This window comes from Monopterus albus, unplaced genomic scaffold (genome assembly GCF_001952655.1).
Source record: "Monopterus albus unplaced genomic scaffold, M_albus_1.0 scaffold33.1, whole genome shotgun sequence".
Taxonomy (NCBI): Eukaryota; Metazoa; Chordata; class Actinopteri; order Synbranchiformes; family Synbranchidae; genus Monopterus; species Monopterus albus.
The window spans coordinates 836,614-848,978 of record NW_018127913.1 but is presented as its reverse complement, the minus strand read 5'-3'; the positions used below and the strand labels follow the sequence as shown (position 1 = coordinate 848,978).

The 12,365-nt window shown below is 38.6% G+C and overlaps 1 long non-coding RNA gene across 1 annotated transcript in view; it reads right to left on the bottom strand.

Annotated features, from left to right (window-relative positions):
• Window positions 1–1,505: 1,505 nt before the first annotated feature.
• Window positions 1,506–12,365, bottom strand: part of LOC109958545 (uncharacterized) — a 62,133-nt gene continuing 51,273 nt past the window's right edge. Inside the window, exons 5-6 of the long non-coding RNA XR_002274692.1 lie at window positions 9,640–9,758; window positions 1,506–4,905 (exon numbers count right to left, since the gene is read on the bottom strand). This is a non-coding gene — a long non-coding RNA (uncharacterized LOC109958545). The remainder of the gene's footprint in view (window positions 4,906–9,639; window positions 9,759–12,365) is intronic.

Genomic DNA, 12,365 nt, shown 5'->3' with positions numbered 1-12,365 from the left:
TTGGAATCCCACCAGAGGAGCTGGAATGTGTTGCCGGGGAGAGGGACATCTAGACTACCTAGCTGAACCTGCTTCCACCACAACCCAACCCCGGATACGATGATGTTAATTGATGGATGGCTTGATGGACTACGACAGTTAAAAAAAAAAAAAACTTTTCCATATATCAGTGTGTATACATATCTCCAGTCCATCCATCCATCTTCAGGGTGCAGATGATACGATGAGAGCTGCAGATATGAGAGACTTCTTGGGTCTATCATGACTTATATGCCATCTTGTATGCCTTTGTAATACAAATCCTGCTTGTCTATGATCTCTGAACCTCCTCACTATGCCACCCATCCATCTGAGCCCTTCCCCACTTAATTTTCTCCAAAATGCTCCAACAGTTAGATCATTTGTCTGTCTAGTATCTCAACACCTGCAAGAAAATCTGTCTCAGTTTTCCCCTGTACTTCTGAGCCAGTCTCCCTCCCATCTTTGCCTGTGGCCCCACTGAGATGCTGGTTCAGCCTCAAGCAGCTTCTGTTGCTGTTAGAATGCTCCTGGCCGCTGCCACCCCACCATGCATTGTGTTCATGCCAAGAGCCTGTGCCAGTGCACACCCCTATAGGACCAAATACTTATTGTGACCCTGTCTTTGCACTCTTTTGAGGGCTGAACAGGGCTCAAGTAGCGATACACGAAAAACATCTCATTCTCCTGCCTTTCGCTTAGACCCATAATATTCACTTGGTGAGGACCAGCAGGGATTGAAACAAAGAGAACATTGAAATTGGGCAGTGATTCCCTATAGTCCGTATAATCACAGTTTACAGCAGCCTTCGTTTGAAATGCTTGACATTTTACTTCCTATTCCTTAGCTAGAGTCAACGGGTACAGTGCTCATCTTTCTTTGACTTTATTACACGTTAAGAGCTGTTTTTGCTGGGTTTAATGTCATTGCCTAGGTAACTAGGAGGTTCTTGGCAACAACAGATAAACGGCCAGTTTGTCAATGGAATGTGTGATGTGTCAATATAAATCTAGCTCATGGCTCTAGGACCCATTTAGGAGGCAATTGTTCATATGTATATAAGAATTTTGCTCTATTACTTTGTCACACTTTTTTTATTGCTAGTGGCAGAAAGGTTCCAGCTCAGGGTCCAAAGGAGTGAGGAGAAGGAGAAGGAGGAGGTAAGGGCAGAAAGATACTTTTGTGATCTTGGCTCTTACAAAAAATTTTAAAACCTCTTACTCTTAGGGCACTGCTTCTGAATGGGTCTCCAGCTAAATAAGACTTACTTTTACTTGTAAATCATGAACTAAGTTACAGTCCTTAAGATTTATGTCCTGGCTTTTTATACACACACATAAAAAAAAATGTGTATATATATATATATATATATATATATATATATATATATATATATATATATACATATACATATATATAGAAGTATATACTGTATAAGTGCATATACGTAAAAAAAAAAATACACCGACAGCAAAGATTTTCACACTTCAGGGGCATTGGAATGAAATCAAATATGGGGCAGCATGACCTCTAATGGTTTTTAACTTGAGGGTCTGTGACATGAAAATGTTTGAGCTCCCCTGCTGTACATATTTATGCTGGCCAAAGAACAGTGTGTCACAGCATGGCATTTATGTTCATGTGACATTATCTAAATGCTTATATTACAGGCTATTGAGTATGAGTCTTGACGCCAGAATACATCGTACACTTCCAGTCTCATTGACATGACCTTTAACGATGATCCTTCCTTCTTTTGATAGCAACACCTCCTGCACTACCCTCTTTTTTTTTATTCTCTCCTCTGTGCTTTCATCCCAAGGTAAATCCCATTGGGCAGATGCTTTGTTGTCGAAGCATGTGAATATTTTTGCTTTGCTGCTGTTATTTATCGGCCATTGACAGGGCCATGAATTCTGGGCCAAAGTGAAACTCATATTGTTATCAAAAGCATAAAATTCCTATCACTTTAGGTGTCAGAGCAGAGACAAGAAAATGAAACAGGTACTCATAAAGGCAGTGGGTGTTATAAATCAGCCAGTGGGGCATGAGCAAGGAGACGCTTGATTAAATAAGGGAAATTAGGTATTTTTGCAAAAGCAGGAAATAACATTGATCTATGCGCCTGTCAGTGGTGGGGCCTGACACTATTGTGTATTGTTTATTTTTCTTGTATATTTGTAGTATATCAATCTCTCCTTCTGACTGAATGATATGAGTGAGAGAAATCGCACTTCCTTTGGCTGCCATGTGCTCTCTTGCTGGAAAACTGGGGACAGGCTTGTCCAAAGTCTGAGCTGAGCCTGCTCCTCTGGTTCCCTCCAACCAGAACCACCAAAGATATCCTGTAGCTTTGTTTAGTAGAACATATGTGAAATGAGCCAATAGGACTGCTGTTTTCCTACAGTGCCATAGGCAGCAAGAGGCAATTTAAGGTCAGTCAGGGGTGAGACACTTCCCTGGTTTATACCAGGGTGCAATCAAATTTCATTGTGTTTTACAGAAAATCACTTGCGGCAAATTATTTCTATTTTTCTACTGAGTGCTGGATATCTTTTTAATAAGAAGTGTTGTTATTAGGAAAATGCAATAAATCTTAAGACTGTACCTGAAAATTTCTAGCATACAAACTATCTTGTACTTATTTACTCTAGTTAATTGCCACTTTGTATACTCCCTACAGAAGCTGTACCAAGATTATAAACCTTCTACCGTGGACCCAGGATATCAAAACTATACCAGATAAGATTTAACAAGTACTTCAAACCCCCAAAAATATATATGTAAAAAACATGATAGAAACAGTTAAAAAACTGATGAATGGTTATTTATTTTAAAAGCATTAGAAAAGCATGGCAGCTGGTGAAATTTAGAAGTATGACTTAATGCCAAAGGCACATCTGTCTAGAGGTAAGTTTTGCAAAGCAGCACCCTCCGTTTTTCTTGGTTTCTCTCTCTAAATATATGATTTCAGTAACACCCCCCCCACTATGATTTGGAGGTGTCTGCATGGCTGATGGGATCAGTGAACTCAGGAGAGTGGGGTGACGACCTTCCACCTCATCCATCACCCGGTGATGGACATGGGAAGCTGGTCCCTGACAGGTTGAGGGGGCTGGTGAGGGTGGAGGGTACAAATGGGGTTAAGGGTAGGGCCAGAGAGGAATCTCATGGTGGCTGGAAGAACAAACGGGGAGGTGGTGGCCAGGATTGAGGTCAAGGATGTATGATTGGGGTATTAGACAAAGATGGATTATCTGACTGTTTATGTTTTACATGTGACAAATAAACAAAAGTGCATTATGTTATCCTGATTTTGCTAGAATCTTTCCTCTCTCAGTTTATTTATACTTTTTTTACTGTTTTTTTTTTTCAGTACAGGACAGGAAACCAGATCACTAGTTTTGATACAGTTCTCCAGATGACATTTGTGAAAGAGCAACCAAGTCCAATACAAATGATGAATCTGGGAATCAGGAGCAGTGTCACTCCATTCTCCAAATCTTGCTGAGGTGTAATGAGTCTCTGAGGGCCACTTGTTCCTTAGACCCACTGAAACAAGGACCAACATCATCAATCTTTAGAGCTGCTGAAGTCAACTTGACTTCTGTCTGAAGGTGCTCCCCTCTGTTGATTTCTGCTCAGGAGCTCAGTGGAGAGCCCACGTTCCTGTCACACGCTGAGTCAGTGTGCACATGAGAATGCGTCCGGTGTGGTTGCCCACTGTGCAGACAATGAGAACCAAACCTCCAACCAACACTGCCTGTATTGAGTGACGCCCCGCCGTGACGCGAGGATGCACTGTGTACACACACACAGACTCACAAATGTTAGTATGAAATGGGTTCAGTGACATTTGACCCCCAGCCATCCAAACGCCTGTCAGCACCATATACTACCAATGTTTTGTGCATGACTGTGTGATCATATGCTTTCCCCTGTCTGACCTTAATACAGTCATGTCTAGACACTTTTTTCTTTCTTTCTGCTGCTGCATTGGTTATAATGTGTACTTCATGTCAAAAGTTAGCATTTTTAGGAAGTTGAACAAGACTCCTTCCCCTCGTGTCAGACAGTAGCTTCATCCTTAGCATAGTGAAACCAGGAACAAGCCAGGGGTGAGCTGCCCAGTTCACTGTCACTAATAAACCTGCGGTTTCAGTGTTCAGTCTTTCTATGCTGGCTTTGATTTCAGTTAAATTTCACTGAGGGGCTTTGTTGTTTTTTTGCATATTGTTTTGCAAAGGCTGGTGTCTTTGCATACCATGGACCAAGTAAGGATCCTGTCATATATTAATTCCTAGATCAGATTAAATCTTATCCTGTAAACAAAGATAAGCTATTGTTATAACAGAAAACAACAGGGATTGACACAGATACTGTATACTATAATCTTCAGTAAGCTTTACTCTGATTGATCCTGTTGTTTCTGACTGCCCAATTGACTGCATATGTCTTTATCATGTTTATTAGTATATGATCTGCTGCTACCAGTTTTGGATTAACTTCAGTATGCACATACACACACAATGCATGCATGTTTTGTGTGGATGGGGTGAAACAACAAGCTGCCCTTGCTTGTCTTCTGCTGGCCAAGGCCTCAGTGGGATGGGCAGTTTGTGAAATGACAGGACATGCCAACAAATTGCATCACTTCTGCCTCTGTGGCCGAGGACAATAGGCCACCATATGCCGAAGTGGGGAAATGAATGGAGCTCATTTGTGCTGGCACCCTGAGCCCCCGCTCCCCCCAACCCTGCTGGGGTCTCAGTGGCACCAAGGCCGACACAGACAGACGAGCTCACCCTCTGTCATGCCGGCATACTGCTGTCCACTACAGGATCCCATGTCCAAGTCTAACCATTATTGTAGTGTTGTCTGGTGAACTGAAATGAATAAAAATAGAAATAAATTAAGTCTGAGTTATTTTGGTAACATTGCTCAGTCGTCCTGACAGATCATTTGATGCGGAAGGTTTCTACTCTTTTCAGAAGTTGGTCTGAGTATTTTGGTATCCACATCTGTGTGTACACTTACAGTAGCTGTATGTTCATGCTTGTGTTTTTCTGGGGCATCATTTCCATGTGCACTATTTTGGTGTGTGTGGCCTGGGATGATAGCAGATGATTAAGGAGTGCCTGCTCTGTTGACATGAGATACTAATGAGGATGAAATGAGAAGGTCAGAGCTCTTCTCCAGGAGGGCGGGGTACCCCCCCAGTACCCCCTGGTTGCCTCCCTCCTCAGGATGGACAGCTAATCCTCCTCTTAATCGACACACACCAGTAGACACACATGTACAGACAGACACAAGCACGCACTCATATACACGGAGGCCCCTCTGATCAGGCACTCTGCATCTTCATAATAGAGGTAATTAGCAGTGCAACAAGGCTAGCTCAGCATTGTGATTAGCACCTCTTTTTGAGGGTATTCTAAGTCTGACCAGGCTGGGCTGTCACTCCATTCTGATACTAAATCTGATGTCACAAAGTGAGTTAAACAGTAGTTTTAATTATGTCTCTTGTTTGAATAAATCATTCACTGTCATTCATTTTTATTATTTTAAGACCAAAAGTCTGCAAGTCCTATTAGCAGCCACTGAAGGCTGTTTTGCTTTTTAAATCCAAATTGAAATGAGTGGTTTGACCTGAGTAGTGAGCAACTGATACTGCCAGTCCAAACATTTTAAATATGCCTTTTAAAAGCCCCAAAACTCAATAGAAAGTAACATTAATAATGATAATAAGTGATTATCAAATGTGTTCATTGTCATGAGCGTGTTCAAAATATTGTTTTTATGTTGTCCTAGTCAAGATTTAAATGGTTTAATTTGTAAAACTCACATACATTTTTCTCATATAACCTTACTGACCAAGGGTTTACAATACTAGAGAAAAGGCTTGGTAAAAAGACACCAAAATTAAAATATAAAAAAAAAGAATGATATTTTCTAATTTCAGGAATATAATTGCATAGATCATAGACTCACTGTGTAATTTCTCTCAGACCAGCTAAAAGACTCAAATCAAATACAGCAGCAGACATCAGTCATCACTAAATAGATTCAGTGACTTAAGCAGTAATGGAGGAATGTAACGCTGGGGAATCCAGACAAAGGTAGGTGTGATGGCTGTCCAGCAATGCAGCAAAACAACCTGTGTGAGTGCAAGGGAGCTCTTATTAATGGAGGTGTGTGGGTCTCTATCAGCATGCTGAACTGTTGACCCTGACAAGGGGAAGGAAGTGCTCTGCCAGCTGCCTGCCATTTTTCATCTCACTGATAGACCTCAAAAGAGAACTACAGAGGGAGAGAGCGAGAAGGGGTGTGTCTGGTAATAAAAAGAAGTTGGTCCTGTGATGTGTGGTGAAGTGTTTGATGGAGGCCTCCTAAGCTGTGATCTCTGTGATTTTAAAGAGCGTTCAGCTTGCCTCATTAACCAAAAGTGGATGTATATCACAGCAACCCCTTAAACCCCTTACCCCAACACTAGCACTACCAAAAGCCCCACCTTACCAGGTCCATATTGCACTTTGTCATTTTTACAGGAGTGCCATGGGAAGATAAGGATCCTAAGATCCCGCTGATATCTGTGTGTGTGCTTGTGCATGTTCACATGTGTGCTTGCTCAGTGGTTGGGGAAGACTGGAAACAAGGTGTTGCTGCACTTTGTGACTTCTTTTTTTAATGATCATTATATCAACATTTATACACCAAAGTCTGTTTACAAGTCTTGGAAAGTAAAACTACATCAATGTATAAAGCCTTTAGTGTCTCCAGAGGGAGCTGCATGAAATCTGATAAAGTGCCTCAAGTAATGTCGCCTGAGTCAGCATAGTATATAAGACTGCAAGTTTGCAAAACGAAATAACAAGGAGCCAGGTTCTGACAAGGAAAAGTGTGGTTCTGCTGCACCAAATTTGATATTTTTTATGATATCTCATTTATACTTTATTGTATTGTTTATATGTATTGTATTTGTATTGTAATGTATGAAAATGGTATTTACACTGTCTTATAAGTTCTGATATAATACACACTATGTGTAAACATAAAGCAATCTTACAGAGCCTGAGTGAGCTAAATATATGATCTGCAATAAACTAAGAACCTGTCGTAATTGTATGGATGCTGACTCAGCATCCATACCTTGTTTTCCAAATCTTTATTATTATTATTATTATTCCGTACATTTTTGGCCCTTAACTAGTTCCGCATAATTTCAGGTAGAATAACCATTCAGGTATCAAAATGTTCAGCTTTTTCAGAACATGCATGGATCTATTCAGAATTTTCCCAAACTTCATACTTTTTGAACTATTTAGTGTTTTTTAGCAAAATTTTGCCCATTCAGAAGAATGGGGAAATTTTTGCTTCTGCATACTTTCAGCTATTTCAGCTATTAAAATGTTCAGCTTTTCAAGGACATTCATGCTTCTCTTCAGAACTTTTGTAAACTTCATAATTTTGAAATCTTTAGCTTTATTTTGAAAATCTTGCCCTATTGAAATGAATGGAGAAATGTTTGCTTTTGCATACTTTGTTATTTCAGCTATGAAAATGTTCAGCTCTTCAATGACATTCATGCTTCTATTCAGAACTGTTGTAAACTTCATACTTTTAAAATATTTACCTTTATTTTGAAAATCTTGCTCCATTCAAATGAATGGGAAAATTCAAACCTCAGCAGAATTTCAGCTATCAGAATGTTCAGCTCTTAAAGGGCATTCATGCTTCTGTTCAGAAGTTTACTAAACGTCATACTTTTAAAATATTTAGCTTTATTTTGAAAATCTTGCTCTATTCAAATGAATGGGGAAATTCAACTTAAGCATAATTTCAGCTACCAAAATGTTCAGCTCTTCAAGGGCATTCATGCTTCTATTCAGAAGTTTTCTAAACTTCATACTTATGAAATATTTAGCTTTATTTTGAAAATCTTGCCCCATTGAAATGAATGGGAATATTCTACTTCAGCATAATTTCAGCTATCAAAATGTTCAGCTCTTCAATGGCATTTATGCTTCTGTTCAAAAGTTTTCTAAACATCATACTTTTAAAATATTTAGCTTTATTTTGAAAATCTTGCTCTATTCAAATGAATGGGGAAATTCAACTTAAGCATAATTTCAGCTATCAAAATGTTCAGCTCTTCAAGGGCATTCATGCTTCTCTTCAGAACTTTTGTAAACTTCATAATTTTGAAATCTTTAGCTTTATTTTGAAAATCTTGCCCCATTCAAATGAATGGAGAAATGTTTGCTTCTGCATACTTTTCATTTATTTCAGCTATGAAAATGTTCAGCTCTTCAAGGACATTCATGCTTCTATTCAGAACTGTTGTAAACTTCATACTTTTAAAATATTTACCTTTATTTTGAAAATCTTGCTCCATTCAAATGAATGGGAAAATTCAAACCTCAGCAGAATTTCAGCTATCAGAATGTTCAGCTCTTAAAGGGCATTCATGCTTCTGTTCAGAAGTTTACTAAACGTCATACTTTTAAAATATTTAGCTTTATTTTGAAAATCTTGCCCCATTGAAATGAATGGGAATATTCTACTTCAGCATAATTTCAGCTATCAAAATGTTCAGCTCTTCAATGGCATTTATGCTTCTGTTCAAAAGTTTTCTAAATGTCATACTTTTAAAATATTTAGCTTTATTTTGAAAATCTTGCCCCATTGAAATGAATGGGAATATTCTACTTCAGCATAATTTCAGCTATCAAAATGTTCAGCTCTTCAATGGCATTTATGCTTCTGTTCAAAAGTTTTCTAAATGTCATACTTTTAAAATATTTAGCTTTATTTTGAAAATCTTGCTCTATTCAAATGAATGGGGAAATTCAACTTAAGCATAATTTCAGCTACCAAAATGTTCAGCTCTTCAAGGGCATTCATGCTTCTATTCAGAAGTTTTCTAAACTTCATACTTATGAAATATTTAGCTTTATTTTGAAAATCTTGCCCCATTGAAATGAATGGGAATATTCTACTTCAGCATAATTTCAGCTATCAAAATGTTCAGCTCTTCAATGGCATTTATGCTTCTGTTCAAAAGTTTTCTAAACGTCATACTTTTAAAATATTTAGCTTTATTTTGAAAATCTTGCTCTATTCAAATGAATGGGGAAATTCAACTTAAGCATAATTTCAGCTACCAAAATGTTCAGCTCTTCAAGGGCATTCATGCTTCTATTCAGAAGTTTTCTAAACTTCATACTTATAAAATATTTAGCTTTATTTTGAAAATCTTGCTCCATTCAAATGAATGGGAAAATTCTTCTTCAGCATAATTTCAGTTATTAGAATGTTCAGCTCTTCAAGGGCACTCATGCTTCTGTTCAGAAGTTTTCTAAACATCATACTTTTAAAATATTTAGCTTTATTCTGAAAATCTTCACCCATTCAAATGAATGAGAAAGATCTTCTTCTGCATACTTTCAGCTATCAACAGCATTCAGGTGTCAAAACGTTCAGCATTTTCAGGGCGATCTTTCAGCAGTCAGCATCCATACGCATTTTCTTCAGAAAATGCAATTCTCTAGTTTTACTCTTGGTGTGAATCAGTCATGTTTGTAATTTGTAACAGGATGGTTCCTGTGTATATTACCTACCACATTTTGTTGAAACAGACGTCCCAGTAATACAGCAGAAATCATGTGCAAACTGTACTTCACTGTGTTTTTGGAATGTCATTTCTTCTCCATCTGGGTATGTGACCTTCCTCTTCCTCCTGTAATACAAATGGAGGCAGTTGTGGAATTCATAGAGAAAGGCTTTGAAAGCATTTTAACAACAAGCAGTGCTATGCCTAATAGCTTAAACAAACTGTCAGTAATTTTACTCGTGTCTTGTTTTTAGTCTTGATTTAACAATTTGTTACATCTTAATGTGACTTAATGACTTCTGCAAAACATGAGTAATTTGTTATTTGCTTTCACACATGATGTGTTACTTTTTAAAGTTGTGTGTCTGCTTACTTTAAATGAAGCACTGCCAAAATTATTAAAACATAACCAATATATGTTGCAACATAGTTTTAACATGCTGCGTATAATGTTTTGCCTGAATCTGGTGTGATATCTGTCTTTCTCTGATTAAGCAAAGGAAAGAGAAAGTGGGGAGAGAGAGAGAGAGAGAGAGGAAAAATGAGCCTGCCAGTGGTTAATTGAGCATACAGATTCCTAATGTGTCAGGCAGTGGCCTCGCAGATGAGGGATGGCACTTTTTTACAATGTATCTTCCTTTGTTTCCTCTTTAAGGCTAATGAAGTCGGCCTTCCAGTTGCCACCTGGGCCGGACGCTCAGACACCAGAGACACTCTCACATCCCCATTCACAAAGTCTAAAAGCGACTCATTATTTTCAACACACCCCCACCCCCATCGCCACCTTCGGCCAGCCCAAAGACAAATACACACATGCAATGACATAGTCACACAGGCTGAAATGGAGGTATGCTCGTACACATACTGTACACGAGAATGCTCATACATACACATAACTTGGGTTTTTAGGTGGAAGTTTATGTTAAAGTCACTTTCTGGGCCAATGTTTACAGCATATTCATTGTCAAAGCCACAGACCTGTTTACTTTTAACACAGCAAGCGTCCATTATCCAAAGACATACCAAACATATTTTTTTGTCTTTCTACTTTGTCTTTTTTTCTTACATGCCTTCAGGTGACACTAATGAGCTTAACACTGAGGCAACATGGAAGTCTTGGCTGTTTGAACAATGGGGTGATGATATTGTAACTTATGACTAGATGCATTTATATCAACACAAATAGGAGAAGAGAACAGAAGAAGCAAGCCAGAAAGCCTGCCGTCATTCACATCTATGGTATGTCTAGCTAGGTGACTTCACATGAGTATTTCTGTTTATAGACAACTAGTGGATAATGATCATTGTTGTTGACAGCCTCTCCCTCCCTCCTTGTTCTTTTCCTGCTTTAGCAAGGTGGGCCTACACCTCCTCCAGTACCTCTGTCTCTTTTGATGTTGCAGCTTGGGCCAAGTAGCTCTGGTCACCCAAACATGTTCAAGGTGCTCCATGACCATATGTTTGCTCAGTGGGGAGCGGAGCAGGGAAGGGCTGGATTCCATGACCTTCATCCAGGTTAAGCAATGAATACTCCAGGCTCCACTTGCTTGGGTTCATGCCAGGTGAACACAACAGTAGAACATACCAGGCATGTAATTGGCAAAGCTTTTAAATGGTGGTGGAGAGGTGGAGAAAGAGATGGGACATTGTCAACTTTCCAGGAGAAATGCTAACTAGGTGTCATTGAGTTTGTCTGAAGTTTTTGTCTAAAGTCTTTCATGGGTGGGATACTTTTCTAAACCAGCAGAGGGCCATCAGACCGTCTTGAGATGAGATGCTTAAATAAAGTTGCAATGATAAAGTTTTTACATGTAGCAGTACAACAAAAATATGCTCATTTAAGTGTTGGATGCTGACGTGTCTCAGTGCACAAAATACAAAGACTTAAAATATGTATGCAGATTGTATAAACAACAAGAAAAAGTTAACATTTTAGTGTCATACATAACCAGGTTTTGAACATGACTCAACATCTACTGCAGGGTCTCCACTAGGAACCAAACAGCTACTATTTCTGAGTAGTTCTGATATGATACAGTGTGTTGTGCATGGCACACATTGTCCTTTACATTTCCTTTAAATGAAAAGCCAACTTCTACTTTTCACTTGTTTCATTATATGATATCAATTCCTTATTTAGAAATATTCAGCTATGGCAATTTCCAGCAGTGTTGCAGCAGACATCTTAAACAGTAGCAACAGTTCCCTGTTTTAGTTCTGTTGGGTTGCAGGTAAAAGTGCTGTGGTTCATAAGCACTCGGTGCCAGGATTATAGTAATTATCAGTGACTTTTAGTTTCAGTTTTAGCACACAGTCAGGGCCACACATAAAAATAAATGTGATAAAAAAATATATCTTTCTTAAAGTACATATTATGTTTCATTTCTTAGACAGAAAAAAGGAAAAACACCACATTTGATAATATACATAGTAGGATGTACAGTACAAACTAAATCCAAAGAATTTTGTTTCCGTTTCTCATAGTTTGTGCTAACTTTTAAATTTACCTTACTCAAAGGCCTTAAAAGCACATAAGTTAAATGCCATTGTTCCCCAATGAAGCTCCCTTACATAATTTCAACACAGTGTTCAGTTTCAACCTCTTTTAACACAAACTCCTTGTTAAATTACACACACAGCATGGGTACAAAATAAGCAACAAATTAAACATGTGCTGATAACTCAAAATGTCAGCACAGTCAAGTCAACAAGGCATCTTTACAGGGAGGGAAA